Source organism: Sinocyclocheilus anshuiensis, unplaced genomic scaffold (genome assembly GCF_001515605.1).
Source record: "Sinocyclocheilus anshuiensis isolate Anshui unplaced genomic scaffold, SAMN03320099.WGS_v1.1 scaffold1170, whole genome shotgun sequence".
NCBI classification, from domain to species: Eukaryota; Metazoa; Chordata; class Actinopteri; order Cypriniformes; family Cyprinidae; genus Sinocyclocheilus; species Sinocyclocheilus anshuiensis.
In genome coordinates this window covers 3,311,668-3,321,293 of record NW_015538055.1, presented here as the reverse complement: position 1 = coordinate 3,321,293, position 9,626 = coordinate 3,311,668, and the positions used below count along the sequence as shown (strand labels likewise).

Below are 9,626 nucleotides of genomic sequence, written 5' to 3'. Positions count from 1 at the left end.
TGTGTGTGTGTGTGTGTGTGTGTGTGTGTGTGTGTGTGTGTGTGTGTGTGTGTATTTGTACTTACGATAGCACTGTTTCCCATCAGCACCCAGCTCAAATCCCGGATTACACACACAATGGAACGATCCCGGGAAATTAACACAGCCATGAGCACATTTAGCCTGACCAGACACACATTCATCTATGTCTGGGAGAGGAAATGTTTGGGTAATTAGAAGATATATCAGTGTAAAACTCACTAATACTTTGTATTTTACACTAAATAAATAAACACAATGTATTCAGTTAGGATACCAGCAATATGAGTGTGTGTATGTGTGTCTGTGCATAAGCATGGAAAGGTATGTGTGTGCACAGCAGGGGTCAGAGTCTCTTCATGGGGTCAGCTGAGGTTGTCTCATAAAGTCTGGACATAAATGAGGTCCAGACAAACATGTGTACCCATGACTCAGAACAATGGCTTTACACTGGCCTGCTCACATAGTAACTAACAGCAGGCTTGTTATACCAGTAATCAGCTGTGTGTGTATTTGAGCAGGACATAGATGGGTAGTGGAGGTCGGTTTTATGGCACAGCTGAAGAGAGATTCACTGTGGCCAGTGGAATTGCACTGAGAGATAAAATAAATATAAACAAATAAAATAAAATATGCGTCCTCAGTGGCTCTCATGTCAGGAGAAAATGAATTGAGCTTTTTGGGGATTAGAAAAATGTAGTGAATGGATTTTTATCATTGTAGGGTGGTTGTGTCCACACCCTGCTAAGACACATTATATGCAAACACCATGTAAAAGTAAATTTTGCATCCGATGTCCCCTTTAATGTCTAAGCTGGTGCAAGATAGTAAAATAAACAATATTTATCTGTAAAGAAATCTACATATACATGTGTACATGTCATGCACTCAAACCTTCACATCTCTTGAAGTCAGCTCCCATTCTGTATCCTGATCTGCAGCTGCACTGCACCTGTCCATTCACATTACTGCAGATATGAGCACATCCACCATTATGTTCCTTACAGGGGTCCTTCACTGAGAGAACAACACAGCACACACACACACACACACACACACACACACACACGTGTTTACATAACCATCACAATATTACTACAGTAAAATCAGTAAGTCAAATACGGCATATGCATGTGAACTCACATTCACAGTGTTTGCCGTCTCTTTTGAGCTGGTAGTTGCTGCGACATTCACACTTGTACTGCTTGTTCCCCAGATCAACACACCTGTGCTCACAGGAAATAAGCTTTCCACTGATGTATGGTTTCTTAGGATTGGACAATATTTGGCCGAGATACATCTATTTGAAAATCTGGAATCTGAGAGTGCAAAAAAATCAAAATATTGAGAAAATTGCCTTTAAAGTTGTCCAAATGAAGATCTTAGCAATGCATATTACTAATCAAAAATTGTATTAAGTTTTGATATATTTACAGTAGGAAATTTACAAAATATCTTCATGGAACATGATCTTTACTAAATATCCTAATGATTTTTGGCATAAAAGAAAAATTTATAATTTTGACCCATACAATGTTTTTTTGGCTATTGCTACAAATATACCCCAGTGACTTAAGACTGGTTTTGTGGTCCAGGGTCACATATTATAAAGGATAGTTTCACCTTTCTTTATTTTTTCTTCCTTTCTCTGATTAAATTCAATTATTTATTGACAACAATAAGCTGATACACGTAATAACAAAACGTCTGCAATTTTGTGTTCAATCCCCCAACCGCCACGTTCCTCTCTCTTTCACTCTCATACACCTGTTTCTTCACCTGGAGCTTTAACTACTCTCATTTATGATCATGACGGTTTAATGCATTAATAATCTGGTCATAAATGTGCCTGAATGTTTTATGGCGAATACACAACATTATACAGCTATGATTTAATTTACTGCTGCTCATAGATATTAATTCTTAAGGCTCTTTTCTCAATTGTTGGTTTTAAATGGAACACTCTGATTATACAGAGGTTAAATGACTTTAGAAAGATGATATAAACTCAATGGATGTGAGTGTTCACTCACCTTGGCAGGATTTCCCATCAGCGCCAAGTTTCATGCCATCGGGACACCTACAGTAAAAACTGCCAATAATATTACAGCACGTGCCTTCACATCCTCCGTTACTGTCCGCACACTCATTTATATCTGAACAGACAAGAAAGAAAGAAAGAACACACTGAGCATCCATATAGTCTATAATAATCTTTATGATGTTGGAAACATAAGAAATACTGCAAAAAATTACATCAACAAACTCATTAAATTGAGTTGTGGTCACATTTACCAATGCTTTTAGATCATTTTGATTTAAACTGCACCCATTAAAAAAAATAAATAATAATAATTAAGTATATATGTTGTTATTTGACGCCAATTTAGTTCTAATATTTTACTTCACCATCCACCTGGAAAATCTTTCTTTATTTTGAATAGTTTCTTCTTTCCAGCATGATGTTTAGATTTGTGAAAGGCTTTCTGTAATAATGTTTCCAGTCTGATGTCTTCAAATATGACATTTTGAGGTCATTTTAACATGCTTGTGAAAAATGTCATCACACAGACAAAAACAAATGAACCACACAAACAAACACACACCAGCACTCAGACTCGGGTAATAAGTACAAGCTGCTCCAAACAACTGCCTTCTGCTCAACCATGAAGGAAATACAAATTCAAGATAGTTTTGAAACAGTGTAAGCAAAAATGCCTCAAAATAAGTAAAAAGAAAATATCTATTTTTAAAAAATAAAGAAATGTGTTTTTCTGTAAAGCCTCAGAAATCAAGGATGGGTCGCCATAGCAAAGATCCAGGCCATACCCACACTTGGTTTCTAAGGCAACACAGAATCACCAGATGAACTCTACATCTGACTTTTTAATATTATAAACATATTATACATGAGGACATTCTCAGATTCCCAGATTTAGCTTAATTCTGGGGACACATTTGTCCCCAAAATATAGCTTTTTTATCTTTCTGATCTTTTATGAGTCATGTTTCCCTAACAACCTTTGACTCTATGGCACAGCACTGACCTTGAGCAAACATCCCATAATAATACTGAGGTGCGGACAATATTTTCCTGAGGAAAGACAAGAACAGATTTACAGATGTACTGAGAAGTTACACGCTCTATCTGTGGTTATTCCATTAGAGAGCTCAAACAGGAAGTCAAAGCAAGATAAAATAATTTATTATTAGTTTTTTTTTAACAGAGACATTTTTCCCGGGTTACTCTGAACAGCACGTTTCATTTGATCTGACTAGGGGGACAGAGGAAATACTTTAAATGTCTTTCAGTATCTAAGTGTGTCTAAGTGTTTAAGACGGACAGAAGAGTGAGAAATAGACAAAAGCAGAGTGCAAAACCATTTACAACCTCAAAAACAGATCAAGGTATCTGATGTCTTTGAGTTTAACATCTGTGCTGTAGTCTGAAGTGCACAGATGCTTTTAAACTCACTCCACACATAGGGTTTGCAGCATCATGAGGGTGAGTAAAGGATGACAGAATTTACTTTTGAGAAAAAGGAAACGTAATGCAATAAAAACTGGGCATTTTCAAACTCTTGCATTCCTTTTCTCTACTTTTTCTCAATGTATGGTAAAGTCGTTTGATTATCTCTCAGGGTTATAAATGCTTCAAAGAAAAGCAGCAGTATCTCCGGGATATCCCCTGTCCTTTCATTGGGAGATCCTCTTTAATGGTTAAGACAGGAGTTACAAAACATTAGAAACTTTAAGCTAACTGTGTGTCCTATCAGAGAAGATAGTTTTGTGTATCCTGCCGCTTTGTTTGCCTATCTCTCAGCATGTAGAGGCACATGTCTTCTGTTGTATAGAGATCGCACAGATCACTGCACTTGGCCCTGTATTATCTTACATAAACACACATATTCAATCCAGTCCTCACATTCAAGCATGACTTCTTTTCAACCAGCAAGGGACTTTAAAACATCTGGCAAACATTTGCACATTAATTACCTGTTTTCGCAATTAACAGATGATCTGTATACAGCTGCCAATGGGATGTTTCCATATTCTATCAAATATTAAATTACAGGTGTCTGCTTTATAGACTCCATGAAAGAAACTAACTATGAATAGAAAACAGACACAAATGACCACAACTGAAGTAATCAAATATGAAGATTCACAAACTATATAGTCATGATGACTGTGTTTCAAGACCTAATAAGCTGCCTTCCTAGGCAGCATTTCTGGCAATCATAATGTATATTTGTTTCAAATACACTATCATTAAAAATTTGGGGTCAGTAAGTCTCTTATGCTCACCAAGCCTGCATTTATCTGATCAAAAATACAGTAAAAACAGTAATATTGTGAAATATTATTACAATTGAAATTAACTGCAGCCATTACTCCAGTCTTCAGTGACACACTATCCTTCAGAAATCATTTTAATATGCTGATTTTCTGCTTGAGAAAAATTTCTTATTATAATTAATGTTGAAAACAGTTGTGCTGCCTCATATTTTCTGTAGAAACCGTGATACATTTTATTTCAGGATTCTTTGATGAATAGAAAGTTCAAAAGAACAAAATTGATTTGAAATATTATAAATGTTTCTACTGTCACTTTTGATCAATTTAATGTGTTCTGGTCAAATGAAATTATTCATTTCTTTAAAAAAATAATAGATTATAATTTACATTAAAAAAAATATACAGCAGACCTCCTCTAGGTTTTCAGAAGAAATCTCAATAATGTCTCAAACTGTGCTGTGCTCACATTAGCCAAGATACTAAAATTTGCAGTCAAAAGTCAATTTCAATTTAAATGCAAACATTTCTCAACATATTCTGCACTATAATATCAAGATTCATTTTATAGCTCTCTACTCTTTTTTTGTATGTCAACAATTTTGCGTCTAATTTTTGTCTATATTCATGTATCCTCTAAGGAATTTAGAGGAAACATCTAAGACAAAGTTGACATTGAAAGCCCCATTTAGTCATGAACCATTAAAAAGCAATAGAATTTTCCTTTAATAACTCCTATTTTACAACACAAAATATTGACAGCTGATATTGTATAAAAACAGATCTTTAGAAGTCCAAAGCGTTTTTGTGTTAAAAGAAACAGAACATTCCAGCACACACACAACCGGTTCATGTTTCTCCACAGCGGGATTTGATTTCTCTGTCTCTCAGCTGAGATCACCTGCTGAGTAGAGATGATTCATTTTCTTCTAAAGTTCTCACTGGAATAAAGTTTTAAAGATGCCAGACTAACTGCATCATCAAGCCCATCTCAACAACAAGACGACATAACTTACTGTTGATCGGGAAACTCACTCCTCACTCACAAGGTCTCTGTTTTCAATGCCAGTGATTTCATTGCCACTGTTTTGCTGTTCAATAATCCTTCAAACCGAATTTCCAGTTCAACAGCCCGTGTCCGTGTCCCAGAGCGTACTGCAGCAGTGAAGCTCTTGCTCAAATATGAGTTTTTCACCAAACCAGCATATGGAGCATGTCAGTACGAGTTCATTAAACTAAAAGGGATAGCCGTCCTGGATAAGCTTTTGAACAGCCTGTAATCTATCCGAGGACCTCAATCATAATTTACAGACCACTCAGTCAACATTTGCACGCATACACATATTTGTGCTGGATCAGAACATGTCATGCTTTAGTTCAAGATATTTTAAAGAATGTTTAAACTTCTTTTGTCCATGCAATGAAAGTCAGTGGGGTCCAAAACAACAACATATTATTTTGTATTCCACAAAAGAATTAAAGCCATACAGGTTTGGAACGACATGAGGGTGAGTAAATGATGACCGGATTTTCATCTCTTTAAATGCATTGCAAATGCTGTTTGACATTCAATACAGTGTATAGTGAATGATAACAAAGATGTCAACTTGACTAGAAGAATATAATATATGTTTATGTGTCTTCACGCAAAAAATGTAAGTAATGTGACCCAGTTTAAAGGGGTGCCTAAATAAGCTGTTTGGGGATCAGGACCTCTTGGACTCCTCTGCAGTATTCCAAGACACTATGTAGAGTCAGGACGCTCCATGGGGTTGTAACTCTTAACTCCACTACAGGGCAAACAAGACGGGGGGAAAAGGAAACCCTAAGGCAAACTGTATCAAACCGACTCAGTCAGTACACACAGACACATCTTTAAACACTGTACGCTCAGCACAATTTGTAAACCCGTAAACAGGGAAGTTGCAGTAACAGTGAAGAGCTTGTTTCCCATTAGTCTCCTCCATCCCATCAAGAAGAAACTGTTGACAGTAGAACAACACTGTTGGCTCAGAGCCCAGTAATTTCACATGTGTGTCCTTAGAGTTTCAGATTTGAATCACACCTCAAACTGTGCTCAGATTTGCCATTAATCGAATAAACAATTAAAGAGCAATAAAAAGCATGAGTGAAAATAAATACCTCTAAGACACAGGTATGTGTTTACATATGTTCATACATTTTTAGAACAAGGATGAAAAGCATGTTCTTAAGTTCTGTTCCAGTAATTTTGACCCAGTGAGGATTTTCTTTTTCTGAAAATGCTAGTTAACGGTTTCGCATTGGACTAAAGTTTACTGACTTTGCACACACAGGGTATAACAAAATACATTTTACGATAATTTTTGTACTTTTGGTGGATTTTTTTTTCACCTTAATACACTTGTGGTGTTCCTAATCAAAAATGAAAGGCCTACGAAAAAATGCTTATAACTTTCTAATTATGCTATATTATTACCAAATATTAGACTGGATTAGGTTTTGTATTTCTTTTTGGAACTGACTGATTGTATGCCTCATTGATCTGAGCTTATGCACCTCAGTTTTTGAGTGAACTGCCAAAAATATCCACAAATAAGGCTTTTTTCACTTAAAAATGCATAAGTTTAGATCAATGAGGCCTATGACCAGTTATTACATTATAACAACAATAATATAATGATATACTTTGTTTATATAGCGCATTTAAAGCAACTTCTCAAAGCACTGTACACAAAATAAGCGATACACAAAAAACAATAAATAAAATAATAAAATAAACAAGTGAATGCTAATTTCAAAATGTACGTCTTGAGGTCTGTGCTCCTCTAAGTTCAGGAGGAAGAGAATTCCAAAGGGTAGGAGCATAGAGAGAAAAAGCCCTGACACCCATAGATCTTAAGCTGGTTCGAGGTACAGCCAGCAAATTAGAATGTGAGGAGCGCAATCTGAGATTAGGGGAATAAGGAATTAACAATGCGGATAGGTAACGTGGAGCCAAACCATGTAATGCTTTTCATGTGAGCATCAACCTAACTGGGAGCCAGTACAAAGACTCCAAAATAAGAGTAATATGATTGCATATCCTGGTCCCAGTAAGGATCCTAGCAGCCAAATTTTGTACATACTGCAGCTTATTAAGTGTAAATTTAAAAACTCCAGCTAAAAGGGCATTGCAGTAATCTATCCAAGAAACAACAAACAGAAAAATGTAGTTTAGGACTCAATCTTGCCATATTTCTGAGATTAAAAAAAGGATGCTTTAACAGTGTTATGTACAAAATGATCAAATGCAAGACTGGCATCAAATATAACTCCAAGGTTCCTCATTTTACTTTTAGTCTCCAATACAGAAGCATCAACAGACAGAGTCAGAGAACCACCTTTAAAGATTTGAAGACGGGAACCAATAAGCATGACTTTGGTTTTACCACTATTCAGGCAGAAGAAGTTATTATTCATCCATGTTTTTATCTCAGAAATAGTCAGATAGATAGCAGACATCAAGAGTTTCACCAGGTTTTGAGTGTATATAGATTTCAGTATCGTCAGCATAGAAGTGGTAGTGTAGACCAAGCGTTTGTCACAGATGCCCAAGTGGTGACAAGTAAATATGGAACAGTAAAGGCCCTAAAACTGAGCCTTGAGGAACACCAGTACATACAGAGCTAATCTCAGACCAGTAACCATCCATAGAAATGAACTGGGAACAGTCAGTAAAATAGGATTTAAACCAGTTTAAAGCTGTTCCGGACACACCCAAAACTCTTTCAAGATGGGAAAGTAAAAGACTATGATCAACAGTATCAAAATCTGTTTTGTTAATTGTTATAATCAATATAACAATTGACAGCATAGTTGGCAAATTTTACTCTACTAAATGGAAGGAGAGCAAATCTCCTAAAAATCACTGACCTTGACCTAAGAGATAAATGCTTGGGGGAAATAATCATAAGAGGCAATGATTTAAGGGATAATGAGTAATGACCAATAGTTTAAACAGGGAAACAACAGTTGCTGTTTGAGTGTGTCTCACCTCCTCTCGTAGCCCATACACCAGCGCTGAGAAGAGCAGCCCTGCCGCCACACCTTCACCATACGAGTAAATGCCTGAACACATGGTTGCCTCAACCCCAGCATAGACATCTCCTGCTCTTCACACACATTTGGCCTGAGAAAGAGTGAAAATTATACTACACTATACATACTCATACTTTAAAAACCCATAGAACTTAAAGGAATAGTTCACCCAAAAACGAAAATTGGCTGAAAATGTACCCTTAGGCCATCCCAGATGTAGATGAGTTGCTTCTTCATTGGAACAGATTTGGCACCCATTCACTGCAGAGGATCCACTGGTGAATGCTACATTTCTCCAAATCTGTTCCAATGAAGAAACAAACTCATCTACATCTTGGATGGCCTGAGGATAAGTACATTTTCAGCTAATTTTAATTGTTGGGTGAACTTTCTATAAGACCCATCATAGACTTCTGTCTCAAATTGATGGCCGGATACAATTTCGATCTTCCTCAGTTTGCTTATGTAATGTTGCATGAATTGTTCGATAGCAGTCCGCTGTGAAATCCAGACCAGTGGGGGCACATTAAGGGTAAATGAAGTGCACATACAACAGCAACAATCAAATAAAAGAGTCTTATTTGAGACAGGGCTTTGGACTTTGAACATCAGAGCTCCTTCTTTAGTGATGATGTCATAATTACCTATCTTGTTCACATTCTCTCACAGCGGCATGGTAATCCACCTAAGCTTCACCCTTGTGCTTACTTTTCTCGCAAACTCAGTTCTGCCGAACAAAACTATGATGTCGGTAACAGGGAACTGTTGGCTATGAAAGCAGCCATGGAGGAATGGCGACACTGGCTAGAAGGATCAAAGCACCCCAACGTGGTACTGACGGATCACAAAAATCTGGAATATCTACGATCTGCTAAACGACTAAACCCCAGACAGGCCCGATGGGCGCTGTTCTTTACACGCTTTAATTTCTCAGTCACATATCGACCCGGTTCCAGGAATACCAAGGCTGATGCTTTGTCACGTCAACACGACTGCCTAGATCCCGGTAACTCTGAAGAAAGCCTTCTCCCTGAATCATTAATTGTGGCCCCCGTCCAATGGGACATCATGACGGAGCTTGAACAGGCCAATTCACAAGAGCTCTCCCCTCCCGAATGCCCTCCCGATAAGGTCTTTGTTCCTCAGGAACTCCGTAAAAAGGTCATGCAACACGTTCACTCGGGGCTCAGCTCTGGTCATCCCGGAATTACGGCCACTCTCCATCTCCTCCAGAACAAATTCTGGTGGCCAAC

The 9,626-nt window shown here is 37.3% G+C and overlaps 1 pseudogene; it reads right to left on the bottom strand.

Moving 5' to 3' along the window:
* LOC107683427 (multiple epidermal growth factor-like domains protein 6) overlaps positions 1 to 940 on the bottom strand; it is a 33,651-nt pseudogene extending 32,711 nt beyond the window's left edge.
* Between the last annotated feature and the right edge of the window lie 8,686 nt (positions 941 to 9,626).